This window comes from Podarcis erhardii (assembly GCF_964252035.2).
Source record: "Podarcis erhardii genome assembly, chromosome: W".
Taxonomy (NCBI): domain Eukaryota; kingdom Metazoa; phylum Chordata; class Lepidosauria; order Squamata; family Lacertidae; genus Podarcis; species Podarcis erhardii.
This window is the reverse complement of record NC_138506.1, coordinates 2,036,223-2,051,362: the sequence shown is the minus strand read 5'-3', so window position 1 is coordinate 2,051,362 and position 15,140 is coordinate 2,036,223. Positions and strand designations below refer to the sequence as shown.

Below are 15,140 nucleotides of genomic sequence, written 5' to 3'. Positions count from 1 at the left end.
ATTGCATTTACAAACACACTGGGAAATCAAAGGCAAGCCCCAAAAGTTTGCACCAATTTATGGATTGTACTCTTTTTATTTACTGTTTGCTATATATATAAAAAATCTGCTACTACTTTAAGTGAATGGATAGGACCACATTAGGGTGTCTCAAGAATATGGTGGATAAAATGCTAATGATTTGTGTTGCTGTACTGTAAAGGATGGGGGGCGGGATTCAACACATTTTTATATGAACAAGTTTATGCCTAAACATTAATTGTACCCTTTCATTATCTGCTTTTCAAAATCAATCTAGGGTTTCCCACTTTACTCATTTTTTGATACGGCCTTTAAAAAGAAATCCTGGAACACCTCCCCGATTTCTTTGTTATACTGTAAATTTGTAAATAGCTACTGCAGTCGATTTTAGCTCATTGAAACAAGTATCATGTTATATATATTATATATATTTTCCATTTTTAAAAACTTTGTGTCAAGCTAAGAACCCTGTGCATCAAAACCGTGGTCAGTTTAGCAGTGATGCCCGAGACAAGTGACTGTCCTTGAAGGATATCAAATTACACGGTAGGCGGATTCCATGCAAGCTGCTGCAGGTGCAGAAGTCTGCTTCAGAAGCTGCCATTTGGGATCATCTGGGAGGTGCTAATAATCAGAACAGGATGGTTGAGGAAGTAAATCACATGGTACCTGAAAAAGAGAGGTCAATAGTGCAGTATTTAGCAACACTATCTAAATCAGCAATAGGGGCAAAGAAAGGTATCTAAGGTAGAGCATGGAATACTTACAGACCCAGTTCAGATGTCAAGTGAAACCATGGTTTAGTATGCTGGGAATGAGCCAAAGCAAGCCTTGGGCTCACACATTCCCCCCCTCCTCCCTCTACACAAGCGGTGAAGAGTTTGGAAACTACATCCTCGTTAGGCTTAACCACAGCTTGTTGCCTCACCCAAATCTGATGAACTATGCTTATTGTTAACCATGGTTGATTGGTTTGATAAGCCATCTTTAAACCATGGCTTATCCAGCTAGCTTGTTTAAACTCTTAATCTCAGGGTCGTGGGTTTGAGCCTCACACGGGGCAAAAATAATAATCCTGCATTGCTGGGGGTTAGGCAAAATGACACTTGTGGTCCCTTACAACTCTATAATAACTCTATAACTTTATAACGTTAACCACAGCTGAGAGTCTGGGGTGGTGTGCTAAGCCAGCCTTCGCCAATCTGATTTCCTCCAGATGTTGCTGAATTCTTATGTCCCATCAACCACATGATAGTCAGGGATGATGGGACATCATCATCATCAACATCATAATTTATTACTTATACCCCACCCGCCCACCCAGCCAGGTCTCCGCAGCCACTCTGGACGGCTTCCAAAACTTTGAATTGTGCTCGGAAATGGACTGGGAGCCAATGTAGGTCTTTCAAGTTCTGTGGTCTTGGCGGCCGCTCCCAGTCACCAGTCTAGCTGCCGCATTCTGGATAAGTTGTAGTGCAGGACCTCTGAAAGGGCCTCTGGTTCTCCATCCCTGTTATATACACTGCAGTAACAGCTTGTACATGAGGCTGATTGTGGATGTAACTGTGATATCAAAGGGAACAAGACAGACGCTTCTAATTGACTTTACCCATTTTCAGTGGTTGATGTTCTTATGACTGCAACGGTCAGTCCTTCTGCATTTAAGTCAGATCATGCTGATGCTCCAGTGTCACCGTCTGTTTCAGAAGCTGCCACTTGGGGTCCTCAGGGAAGTGCTTCTTAATAAACAGAGCGGGGTGAGTAAGGAAGTAAAACTCATCGTACCTGCAAAAGGAGAAGGCGCAATAGTCTAGTATTTCATAATAATGCCTAAATCAGCACCAGGGCCAGACAGGCAAACAGAGTGGTGATCCAGAGCAGCTGGAGGGCATCTGGTTGAGGAAGCTGCTGTGTTGCAACAATCCAGCCTCCAGAATCCCCAGATTTTACACATGTAGCCCAGAATAAGCATAACACTCCAGAACTGTTCAAAGAGGATAAATAGATGGTATCTATCCCTGCCATCAGGACACTCCATGCCCATGGCTTAATAATAATAATAATAATAATAATAATAATAATAATAATAATAATAATAATGAAATATTACTTATACCCCCGCCCATCTAGCCGGGCCTCCACAGCCACTCTGCACGGAATAACACTTCAAACATTAAAAACTTCCCTAAACAGGGCTGCCTTCAGATGTCTTCTAAAAGTCAGATAGTTATTGTATTTCCTTGACATCTGATGGGAGGGCGTTCCACAGGGCGGGCGCCACTACTGAGAAGGCCCTCTGCCTGGTTCCCTGCAACCTCACTTCTCACAGTGAGGGAACTGCCAGAAGGCCCTCAGAGCTGGACCTCAGGCTGAAGGATGGGGGTGGAGACACTCCTTCAGGTATACTGGGCCGAGGCCATTTAGGGCTTTAGAGGTCAGCACCAACACTTTGAATTGTGCTTGGAAATGTACTGGGAGCCAATGTAGGTCTTTCAGGGCCGGTGTTATATGGTCTCGGCGGCCGCTCCCAGTCACCAACCTAGCTGCAGCATTCTTATTGCACTTGCTTACATTAATCAGCCCTGCGGCCATCAAATTGCAAACTCTGACAAGTGGTCCAAGCAAAACAAAACCACCTGAAAGCAAATGAAGTTAACTGTGAGAGCCAGTGTGGTGTAGTGGTTAAGAGCGGTGGACTCGTAATCTGGGGAACCGGGTTCGCTTCCCTGCTCCTCCACCTGCAGCTGCTGGGTGACCTTGGGCTAGTCACACTTCTCCGAAGTCTCTCAGCCCCACTCACCTCACAGAGTGTTTGTTGTGGGGGAGGAAGGGAAAGGAGATTGTTGGCCGCTTTGAGACTCCTTAGGGTAGTGAGAAAGCGGGATATCAAATCCAAACTCTTCTTCTTCTGCTATCCCCTCAGTGTGTCCCACGCTCTGCCTGGTCTGCCTAACAACGTACCTGAAAGTGAACTTGCTAAAAGCAGTATTCACAGAGCCACTTCCCCAGGTGCAGTCTAAGAGATGCCACCTTCCATCAATGCGGACAGCATTCCAGGCATGGTCGCTCTTCCCCTTTACGCTGCAGCTGCCTATCAAATACTGGCACTGTATCCCTGCAATCCTGAGAGGGGAAGGAAGGAAGGAAGGAACAGTGTTGCTACCAAGAGGACAAGTGGTTGCTTTCACCGCTTTGATAGGCTGGAGTGGCCGTCCTTCATTTTGCTGGATCAGAGAAAACAGCAATCAGGTTCTCCACAGATTCTCATTTGCTCCAATTTGGCAGGAAAACACAAGTTTTCCTGGGATGAAACAACAACAACAACATTTGGACACGGACCTGGAAAGCCAGGACCTGAGCCTATAAAGCACAGAGCAAAGGTAAGTATGGATGAGGAACTAAGTCACACAGGGAAGAGACCCATTAAATTCAAGTAATTTTTAAGTCTATGGATTCCAGTGGGTCTACTCAATTCAATGCAGCCCTATATATGCAAGTTTGCTTCAGGATCATTCACAGTGTGGGCATTCCTCCACTTACATGGTGGGTCATGTTCCGGAACCCCATGCACATAAGCAAAAATTGTGTAAGTAGGGTAAAGGTAAAGGTAAAGGTAAAGGTAAAGGTAAAGGTAAAGGTAAAGGTAAAGGTAAAGGTAAAGGTAAAGGTAAAGGTAAAGGTAAAGGTAAAGGTAAAGGTAAAGGTAAAGGTAAAGGACAAGGACCCCTGAAAGGTAAGTCCAGTCACAGACAACTCTGGGGTTGCGGCACTCATCTCACTTTACAGGCCGAGGGAGCCGGCGTTTGTCCGCAGACAGTTTTTCCGGGTCATGTGGCCAGCCTGACAAAGCCGCCTCTGGCGCAACAGAACACCGAAACCAGAGCAGCGCACGGAAACGCCGTTTACCTTCCCGCCGGAGTGGTACCTATTTATCTACTTGCACTTTTTGGCATGTTTTCGAACTGCTAGGTTGGCAGGAGCTGGGACTGAGCAACGGAAGCTCACCCCGTCGTGGGGATTTGAACCGCCGACCTTCTGATCGGCAAGCCCAAGAGGCTCAGTGGTTTAGACCACAGCGCCACCCGTGCCCCTCTGTAAGTAGGGAGCACACACTTTAAAAAGCTCATTTTTTCCTGCTCTCTCTCCCCACAACACTCTTTTCAACTAGAGTTGAAGCTCTGGAGCTGGCTGGAGGACCTGTGGAAAAGCAGCAGCAGCTGCCATGCTGTGACGTGTGTCAGCTCCTAGGTGGGGAGGCTGAGCAGCCTAAACAAAGCCCCACTGTGCCTCCGTTCTCTTTGGGGCTTCCTCCGCTCCCACTGAAGTCCTCTTTGGGTTCTGGCGAGGGTCTCCTCATGAGCCATGAGGACTCTCCAGCTCTCTCCCGCCATTTTCTGCTTAGAATCTATTGATTTACTTATTTCCGAGGGCTGTCACATGCGAGTTGATCACGCCTAAGCATGGAGATAGCTGCCTAGGGCAAGGGGTGGGGAACCTGTGGCTCTCCAGATCTCCTATCGCTACAGCCAAGTAACAACCACTTGCCATGATGGCTGGAGCCAACAGAAGTTACCTGCACATTTCTTGAAAGAGTCGAGCATATCCGCCGCAAATAGCCTTTCCTGACTGAAGGACATCAGCTGGTTTAAATGACACCTTGTCCAGGTTATAGCAGCCTTCCACATCATATTCTGTAGAAATAAAGACAATGAGCACCCATTCTGATTTGCTTGTGGGGTGGCAACACTTTGCAACACTTTCCATTGTGTTTCTCAATATCTTTCCTGGTTGCCAAAATCTGATTGGGGGGTGGGGTGGCTTGTCTTGCAAGAGCTCCAAATGAACTGTTGATTGCACAACATGAATTTGCCCATATGTGATTGAATCGCACCTCAAAAGAGAAAGTCTGGAAGCACTCGTAAATCTGCTTTGTGTAGACCCAGGGTCTTGTTGCCAAATAAAAATGCACACTGGTGCAAGGGTTAGGAGTCGGGAGACACCTCCTCTCCTCCCGTGCTGCGACCTTTACTTTATTTTGACAAAGTAATAAGAATAAATAAATAAGAATAAAAATGTGCACCCCACCAGCGAGACCAATCCATTGTAACTATCCAACCTCCCAAAATTTCAACACCTCTAGCGATGGTTTGACCCCTTTCCGTTGTAACAGTACAAATTCTACAAACACCCTCCATATCTCCTCAAAATCATTCCTCCTGCATATTCCCCGTCTTACCTTAATGGCACATGTTCATTTATCATTAATAGCTATATATCCCACACCTCTTCATACCATTTTTCCATTTTATATTCTGCTTGCCCCTTCCACTTGCTAGCTATCATAATTCGTGCAGCTTTCAATAAATTTGTGAGCGAGTCCGTCATAGCCTGCAAACCTTCCACCCCATTGTAAATTGATAATAATGCTACCGCGGCACTTTCAGTGAGCTTTAACCCAGTGATTTCTGTTATCAATGAGCACCTCCTGGTCCCTTCTGAGATTCATGGCTGAACAGAGATCCCAGTCAAGCTCTGTGTGAGCCAAACACCAAATCACTGATCCACACAGGTTACAATCCAGAATCCTTTGTGCAAATGGAGCTGACATGACTGGCTATGAAATGGTGAAAATGCCCGAGACAGCTGCAAAGAAGCCATGCTCGGAGTAGACCCACTAAATTTAATGTCCATGAGTTACTTGCATCCATTGATTTCAGCCGGTCTACTCTGAATATAACTTGCTTTGATATGACCTTACGTGTCCATCTTCCTTGGCTGGCAATCACTGGACTGGGTGTCTGCTAAAGAACTCTGCTACAGAGCTGGATTCATGGGCACAGGGCAGTGACAAAGGCTGATCTTTTAATACCGGAAGTTGTCAGAGGCAAGGGGACTCAAGTATGCAGAAAGGTGGTACCCCCACCTACCTATATGGTGGCAGATCCACATCCAAATGGCTCGCACTTTCTCCAGGTCACTGTGGGCTTTTTGGAGCAAGACACTCACCAGGTTTTTCACGCTATTCCTGACATTCACCTGTTTCACAGAAGGTAAATAGACTTGGAAGCAGTTAATATGGACGAGGGGGTACCAGTTCCTTTCTTCTACCTAAGTCTACTTGTTTAAAGAAATTTTAGGGTGCAATCCTGCGTGCACTTACAAGAGTGTCTCTTGCTGAATTCACTGGGATTGCACAGTTAGTCGATTAAGTGTATGTGTTTTATTTGACTGATCAATCAAAGAATTTATTATACTTGCCAAAAATGTACCCTTGGGGGGGGGGGAGTTGTTCTGAAGGGAGACGCATGATTAACCTTTCCTTTTTCCAGGGTTCACAGACATGTTATTTCTACAATCTTCAGCTGAAACCCAAATCCTCTTTGCTACTGTCTCCCCACAAGTGCAGAGTTCCCCCATTGCTACTGGCAGAGGAACGGGGGGGGGGGGAGCGCTCTGCATGCAGCTTCGCCACTGCCCATTGCACCTTTGGGTGGGTGGAAGTACAACTGGGGGGGGGGCATTCTGGGGGCAGGGAGGGACCAAGGCAACCCTGGATCCTGAGCCGGCCCTACTGTTGTCACTTGACAGCACTGGGGGAAACCCAGGGCTGATTACTGCACCAGTATATTAATTTTATGCCAGTTTAATTCTGGCGAGGCCCCCCCAGAGATTCCTGGGAGTTGTGGTTTGGCAAGGGCACTGAGAATTTTCTGTTAATGACTGCTAGCCTTGTTCACAGAAGTACAGTACTCGGAGTTCCCCGAGGAGAGGAAATAACTACCAAATCAATTTCAGTCTGTAGTATAAATACGATCGAAAGTGAATTGTGAAAGAGAGAGGAGTCGTTCAAACCCTTTCATATTGCCTATGATTGCTAGCTCTCCTCCGAATTGACTTTGGAGCTATCTCCTGAATTTTTAAAGCAACGCAATGCTGCAAAATAACTAAATATGGGTGTATATACATGCATTTAATTCACGCACGCACAGAGAGAGAAAGAGAATCCTGTGGTTTGTTAAGGGTTCTAGGATTTGTAGCTCTGTGAGGGGAAAACTACAGCTCCCATAGTTCTTTTGGGGAGTTGGTGTTCTTTAAATGCATGGTGTGTGCAGCCCATGTGAATAGGTGCTCCACCGTGTTAGTTTTCTGGAAAACAGGAGCAGGGTCTTGTGACTCATGATGTTCCCAGTTCGGACCTTCCATCTGAACAGAAGTAATTGCCTCCTATCAGGAGAGGACGCTTGAAAGCACTCTCAAATTCCAAATGCACATTAAAAACCTCAGCATCCTAGCAAATTCCTTGCTGCATATATCACAATAAGAGACAGCATACCGTCTGTGCATAGGCATCCAGTTCCTTAAACTTTGCCAAGTCTATTTGTATTGATTTCTGATTGGATTTATCCCATGGATAATCTAGGAACAAAAATGGAAAAGTCATTCTTGAAACAGTGGGGAAAGGGAGGGGGAGCAAAGGATGACTATGATGTGATTTAAAGGGTTGGAATACAGGGAACCAATAGGGAATAGAGATAGGGAGCCTTTTCTGCTTCTCCCCAAGGGAAATACAGCAGCAGGGAGTAGACCAACGTTGCTCTGCTTAAAAGGACACAGACAGAAGGACGGAGAGGGAGAATGCTGAACCAGGTAGGATTTTGATCTGATCTTGCAAGACCATTTTGAGTACAGTACACAAGGCGTATGGCATGGTTTGCACTTCCCACTGGAAGAGCTGGTACCTCCTTAGAGAAGCCCTCTTTGCACCAAACATCTGGCTTTGATAGGAATCCCTTAATCCCAGCTGCAAATTTCACTGCATCCGTCTGCAATATGCATTCAGCAGAACGCCAACTGCAAGCTCATTTCAGGAACTATAATGGTAGCATAACAAGAACACAAACAGGGCTGCTTGAGGTGAGGGAGAAAATGTACCCACCCACCCACATGCCACATATTGAAGCTCCAGCCTTAGAGGAAAAAAATATAGTGCAGCTTTTCCCCCCAGCCAGAACTCACTGGAACTGAGTTCTGGCACCTCTCCGGTTGGTGCCATTGCCATTGTAAAAGAACAAGGGAAGCGTTCGTGGTGAGTTCTGGCACCTCTTTTTCTAGAAAAATAACACTGAGCGCAGTTAATTTTCACCATTCAAGCCTTGTTCCCAGGATATCCCAAGAGGTGGGTGCAGAGATGTAGCTGGGGGGGGAGGGGGGCACTGGGTGCCACACCACAGGGGGCAGCACTTCCCGCGGGGCCAGAAGCGCGCCCGAGCCACGCATCTCTCCTGGGAGTGACGTGGTGGCTTGGGCCCCTGAGCGGCTAGCTACGCCACTGGGTGGTTGAGTGACGGGCTCATAAAATGATTTCCTAAGATACGCAGCACTACTAAGTAGTATTAATATATACAGCAGGTGTAGGGGATCTTTGGCCCTCCAGATGCTGGGGCCATGCTTGCTGGGACTAACAGGTGTTGTCACCCAACAACATCTGGAGGGCCAAAGGTTCCCTGCAGCTGACACAGAGGATCCAGATCAATAGCCATACATAAGCTTCTATTTACCATACAGATCTTCTTCCTGAGGCAGCATTGATGCTTGTACTCCTCCCATCCTGAAAGCCTACTTGAAAGGCGCTCCTTGGAGGAACAGTTAAGTGCTTCGAGCCAGGAATGAAATGGCCAACTGGAGGGATGAGGGAAGAGCATGGCTTGATCTGGGTTTATCAAACCCTTGCTTGGAGACCTTGGCATTAGGAGACGAGTAGCAGGAAGAGCATCCATGAAGACAAAACAAAGGGGGAAAGCATAACATGTTTGAGCAAACCAGCGCTGGAGTGTGTCAAAGTTCCCTGCGTGGGGAAGCGCAGATACAGAAGGTGTCCCCATTGCTCATTTCCTCTCCCCTCCTGTGGTTTCCAGCAACTGGTATTCAGAAGCATTTCTGCCTCCAACTGTGAAGGCAGAGCATAGCCATCAATGCTAGTAGCCATTGATAGCCCTCTCCTCCAAGGACGTGTCTAATGCTCTTTTAAAGCCATCGATGTTTCGAGGCCTTCACTGTCTCTTGTGGGAACAAGTTCCATAGTTTAACTATGTGCTCCATGAAAAAGAATATATATTTAGTAATTAGATGCTTCTTTTAGGTTAGCTATCAGACGCATCAGCCTTGTTAGAATTTCTATTTCGCTGCCAGGCCCCCACCCTATTTCTTGAAGCATCTAGATAGAAGCTTGTGCCAGCTTCCTCAGGTTGGCAATCTCCAGCTAGGCTGAATAGGTGGGAAACTTTTGGACTTTGTGTGCCAGATCCTTATTGGGATCTGTATCTTGGGTCAAAATCCCTTTCACTACCAACAAAGAGACATCAGGCCTAAAAGGGAGGAGGGAAAGAGCCTAATATCACTACAGTCTTGGAGAGTCTCCCCCTTTTAGGACTGCAGTGAGATCAGGCTTAAAGGAAGGAGGGGAAGCCTTCGGGAGCCCCCACCTCTCTCTTGAAGAGCTCAGCAAGCTTGGGCTTCATAGGGAAGGGAAGAAACCTCTCCCTCCTTTTTTAGTGCTCAGAAGGATTGCCCCCTCTTCTGAAGGGATGGGCAATTCTACTTAGTACTGAGTATTGGCTCGCCAAAGAGCTCTCTGCCAGGAGTGCCATGGCTCAGCCCAACTGAATGGGATGTAGCTTGGAAGTTTAGAAAGCCAATTCAGGATCCTCTGAAGAAATGCAGAAACCAGGGACCCATTGCTAAGCAGGATGGCTCCCCCTTCATATCGACGCAGAACATCCCGAAGGCTTCCCCTCCTTCCTTTAAGCCTGATCTCACTGCAGTCCTAAAAGGGGGAGACTCTCCAAGACTGCACACAAAGTCCAAAAGTTTCCCACCTATTCAGCCTAGCTGGAGATTGCCAACCTGAGGAAGCTGGCACAAGCTTCTATCTAGATGCTTCAAGAAATAGGGTGGGGGCCTGGCAGCGAAATAGAAATTCTAACAAGGCTGATGCGTCTGATAGCTAACCTAAAAGAAGCATCTAATTACTAAATATATATTCTTTTTCATGGAGCACATAGTTAAACTATGGAACTTGTTCCCACAAGAGACAGTGAAGGCCTCGAAACATCGATGGCTTTAAAAGAGCATTAGACACGTCCTTGGAGGAGAGGGCTATCAATGGCTACTAGCATTGATGGCTATGCTCTGCCTTCACAGTTGGAGGCAGAAATGCTTCTGAATACCAGTTGCTGGAAACCACAGGAGGGGAGAGGAAATGAGCAATGGGGACACCTTCTGTATCTGCGCTTCCCCACGCAGGGAACTTTGACACACTCCAGCGCTGGTTTGCTCAAACATGTTATGCTTTCCCCCTTTGTTTTGTCTTCATGGATGCTCTTCCTGCTACTCGTCTCCTAATGCCAAGGTCTCCAAGCAAGGGTTTGATAAACCCAGATCAAGCCATGCTCTTCCCTCATCCCTCCAGTTGGCCATTTCATTCCTGGCTCGAAGCACTTAACTGTTCCTCCAAGGAGCGCCTTTCAAGTAGGCTTTCAGGATGGGAGGAGTACAAGCATCAATGCTGCCTCAGGAAGAAGATCTGTATGGTAAATAGAAGCTTATGTATGGCTATTGATCTGGATCCTCTGTGTCAGCTGCAGGGAACCTTTGGCCCTCCAGATGTTGTTGGGTGACAACACCTGTTAGTCCCAGCAAGCATGGCCAGGGATTATGGGAGCTGTAGTTCCCCAGCATCTGGAGGGCCAAAGATCCCCTACACCTGCTGTATATATTAATACTACTTAGTAGTGCTGCGTATCTTAGGAAATCATTTTATGAGCCCGTCACTCAACCACCCAGTGGCGTAGCTAGCCGCTCAGGGGCCCAAGCCACCACGTCACTCCCAGGAGAGATGCGTGGCTCGGGCGCGCTTCTGGCCCCGCGGGAAGTGCTGCCCCCTGTGGTGTGGCACCCAGTGCCCCCCTCCCCCCCCCAGCTACATCTCTGCACCCACCTCTTGGGATATCCTGGGAACAAGGCTTGAATGGTGAAAATTAACTGCGCTCAGTGTTATTTTTCTAGAAAAAGAGGTGCCAGAACTCACCACGAACGCTTCCCTTGTTCTTTTACAATGGCAATGGCACCAACCGGAGAGGTGCCAGAACTCAGTTCCAGTGAGTTCTGGCTGGGGGGAAAAGCTGCACTATATTTTTTTCCTCTAAGGCTGGAGCTTCAATATGTGGCATGTGGGTGGGTGGGTACATTTTCTCCCTCACCTCAAGCAGCCCTGTTTGTGTTCTTGTTATGCTACCATTATAGTTCCTGAAATGAGCTTGCAGTTGGCGTTCTGCTGAATGCATATTGCAGACGGATGCAGTGAAATTTGCAGCTGGGATTAAGGGATTCCTATCAAAGCCAGATGTTTGGTGCAAAGAGGGCTTCTCTAAGGAGGTACCAGCTCTTCCAGTGGGAAGTGCAAACCATGCCATACGCCTTGTGTACTGTACTCAAAATGGTCTTGCAAGATCAGATCAAAATCCTACCTGGTTCAGCATTCTCCCTCTCCGTCCTTCTGTCTGTGTCCTTTTAAGCAGAGCAACGTTGGTCTACTCCCTGCTGCTGTATTTCCCTTGGGGAGAAGCAGAAAAGGCTCCCTATCTCTATTCCCTATTGGTTCCCTGTATTCCAACCCTTTAAATCACATCATAGTCATCCTTTGCTCCCCCTCCCTTTCCCCACTGTTTCAAGAATGACTTTTCCATTTTTGTTCCTAGATTATCCATGGGATAAATCCAATCAGAAATCAATACAAATAGACTTGGCAAAGTTTAAGGAACTGGATGCCTATGCACAGACGGTATGCTGTCTCTTATTGTGATATATGCAGCAAGGAATTTGCTAGGATGCTGAGGTTTTTAATGTGCATTTGGAATTTGAGAGTGCTTTCAAGCGTCCTCTCCTGATAGGAGGCAATTACTTCTGTTCAGATGGAAGGTCCGAACTGGGAACATCATGAGTCACAAGACCCTGCTCCTGTTTTCCAGAAAACTAACACGGTGGAGCACCTATTCACATGGGCTGCACACACCATGCATTTAAAGAACACCAACTCCCCAAAAGAACTATGGGAGCTGTAGTTTTCCCCTCACAGAGCTACAAATCCTAGAACCCTTAACAAACCACAGGATTCTCTTTCTCTCTGTGTGCGTGCGTGAATTAAATGCATGTATATACACCCATATTTAGTTATTTTGCAGCATTGCGTTGCTTTAAAAATTCAGGAGATAGCTCCAAAGTCAATTCGGAGGAGAGCTAGCAATCATAGGCAATATGAAAGGGTTTGAACGACTCCTCTCTCTTTCACAATTCACTTTCGATCGTATTTATACTACAGACTGAAATTGATTTGGTAGTTATTTCCTCTCCTCGGGGAACTCCGAGTACTGTACTTCTGTGAACAAGGCTAGCAGTCATTAACAGAAAATTCTCAGTGCCCTTGCCAAACCACAACTCCCAGGAATCTCTGGGGGGGCCTCGCCAGAATTAAACTGGCATAAAATTAATATACTGGTGCAGTAATCAGCCCTGGGTTTCCCCCAGTGCTGTCAAGTGACAACAGTAGGGCCGGCTCAGGATCCAGGGTTGCCTTGGTCCCTCCCTGCCCCCAGAATGCCCCCCCCCAGTTGTACTTCCACCCACCCAAAGGTGCAATGGGCAGTGGCGAAGCTGCATGCAGAGCGCTCCCCCCCCCCCCCCGTTCCTCTGCCAGTAGCAATGGGGGAACTCTGCACTTGTGGGGAGACAGTAGCAAAGAGGATTTGGGTTTCAGCTGAAGATTGTAGAAATAACATGTCTGTGAACCCTGGAAAAAGGAAAGGTTAATCATGCGTCTCCCTTCAGAACAACTCCCCCCCCCCCAAGGGTACATTTTTGGCAAGTATAATAAATTCTTTGATTGATCAGTCAAATAAAACACATACACTTAATCGACTAACTGTGCAATCCCAGTGAATTCAGCAAGAGACACTCTTGTAAGTGCACGCAGGATTGCACCCTAAAATTTCTTTAAACAAGTAGACTTAGGTAGAAGAAAGGAACTGGTACCCCCTCGTCCATATTAACTGCTTCCAAGTCTATTTACCTTCTGTGAAACAGGTGAATGTCAGGAATAGCGTGAAAAACCTGGTGAGTGTCTTGCTCCAAAAAGCCCACAGTGACCTGGAGAAAGTGCGAGCCATTTGGATGTGGATCTGCCACCATATAGGTAGGTGGGGGTACCACCTTTCTGCATACTTGAGTCCCCTTGCCTCTGACAACTTCCGGTATTAAAAGATCAGCCTTTGTCACTGCCCTGTGCCCATGAATCCAGCTCTGTAGCAGAGTTCTTTAGCAGACACCCAGTCCAGTGATTGCCAGCCAAGGAAGATGGACACGTAAGGTCATATCAAAGCAAGTTATATTCAGAGTAGACCGGCTGAAATCAATGGATGCAAGTAACTCATGGACATTAAATTTAGTGGGTCTACTCCGAGCATGGCTTCTTTGCAGCTGTCTCGGGCATTTTCACCATTTCATAGCCAGTCATGTCAGCTCCATTTGCACAAAGGATTCTGGATTGTAACCTGTGTGGATCAGTGATTTGGTGTTTGGCTCACACAGAGCTTGACTGGGATCTCTGTTCAGCCATGAATCTCAGAAGGGACCAGGAGGTGCTCATTGATAACAGAAATCACTGGGTTAAAGCTCACTGAAAGTGCCGCGGTAGCATTATTATCAATTTACAATGGGGTGGAAGGTTTGCAGGCTATGACGGACTCGCTCACAAATTTATTGAAAGCTGCACGAATTATGATAGCTAGCAAGTGGAAGGGGCAAGCAGAATATAAAATGGAAAAATGGTATGAAGAGGTGTGGGATATATAGCTATTAATGATAAATGAACATGTGCCATTAAGGTAAGACGGGGAATATGCAGGAGGAATGATTTTGAGGAGATATGGAGGGTGTTTGTAGAATTTGTACTGTTACAACGGAAAGGGGTCAAACCATCGCTAGAGGTGTTGAAATTTTGGGAGGTTGGATAGTTACAATGGAATGGTCTCGCTGGTGGGGTGCACATTTTTATTCTTATTTATTTATTCTTATTACTTTGTCAAAATAAAGTAAAGGTCGCAGCACGGGAGGAGAGGAGGTGTCTCCCGACTCCTAACCCTTGCACCAGTGTGCATTTTTATTTGGCAACAAGACCCTGGGTCTACACAAAGCAGATTTACGAGTGCTTCCAGACTTTCTCTTTTGAGGTGCGATTCAATCACATATGGGCAAATTCATGTTGTGCAATCAACAGTTCATTTGGAGCTCTTGCAAGACAAGCCACCCCACCCCCCAATCAGATTTTGGCAACCAGGAAAGATATTGAGAAACACAATGGAAAGTGTTGCAAAGTGTTGCCACCCCACAAGCAAATCAGAATGGGTGCTCATTGTCTTTATTTCTACAGAATATGATGTGGAAGGCTGCTATAACCTGGACAAGGTGTCATTTAAACCAGCTGATGTCCTTCAGTCAGGAAAGGCTATTTGCGGCGGATATGCTCGACTCTTTCAAGAAATGTGCAGGTAACTTCTGTTGGCTCCAGCCATCATGGCAAGTGGTTGTTACTTGGCTGTAGCGATAGGAGATCTGGAGAGCCACAGGTTCCCCACCCCTTGCCCTAGGCAGCTATCTCCATGCTTAGGCGTGATCAACTCGCATGTGACAGCCCTCGGAAATAAGTAAATCAATAGATTCTAAGCAGAAAATGGCGGGAGAGAGCTGGAGAGTCCTCATGGCTCATGAGGAGACCCTCGCCAGAACCCAAAGAGGACTTCAGTGGGAGCGGAGGAAGCCCCAAAGAGAACGGAGGCACAGTGGGGCTTTGTTTAGGCTGCTCAGCCTCCCCACCTAGGAGCTGACACACGTCACAGCATGGCAGCTGCTGCTGCTTTTCCACAGGTCCTCCAGCCAGCTCCAGAGCTTCAACTCTAGTTGAAAAGAGTGTTGTGGGGAGAGAGAGCAGGAAAAAATGAGCTTTTTAAAGTGTGTGCTCCCTACTTACAGAGGGGCACGGGTGGCGCTGTGGTCTAAACCACTGAGCC

General features: G+C 46.9%; 2 long non-coding RNA genes across 2 annotated transcripts; one reads left to right on the top strand and one right to left on the bottom strand.

The window, feature by feature from the left end:
• Positions 1-4,304: 4,304 nt before the first annotated feature.
• Positions 4,305-7,385, bottom strand: LOC309333143. Its single transcript, XR_014152410.1, has 3 exons — positions 7,355-7,385; positions 5,949-6,057; positions 4,305-4,712 (listed from the first exon to the last, which is right to left on the bottom strand). It is a non-coding gene; the product is annotated as an uncharacterized lncRNA (long non-coding RNA).
• A 4,444-nt stretch (positions 7,386-11,829) lies between these two features.
• Positions 11,830-14,911, top strand: LOC309333149. The gene is made up of 3 exons (XR_014152412.1): positions 11,830-11,860; positions 13,159-13,267; positions 14,504-14,911. It is a non-coding gene; the product is annotated as an uncharacterized lncRNA (long non-coding RNA).
• The last annotated feature ends 229 nt before the right edge of the window (positions 14,912-15,140 follow it).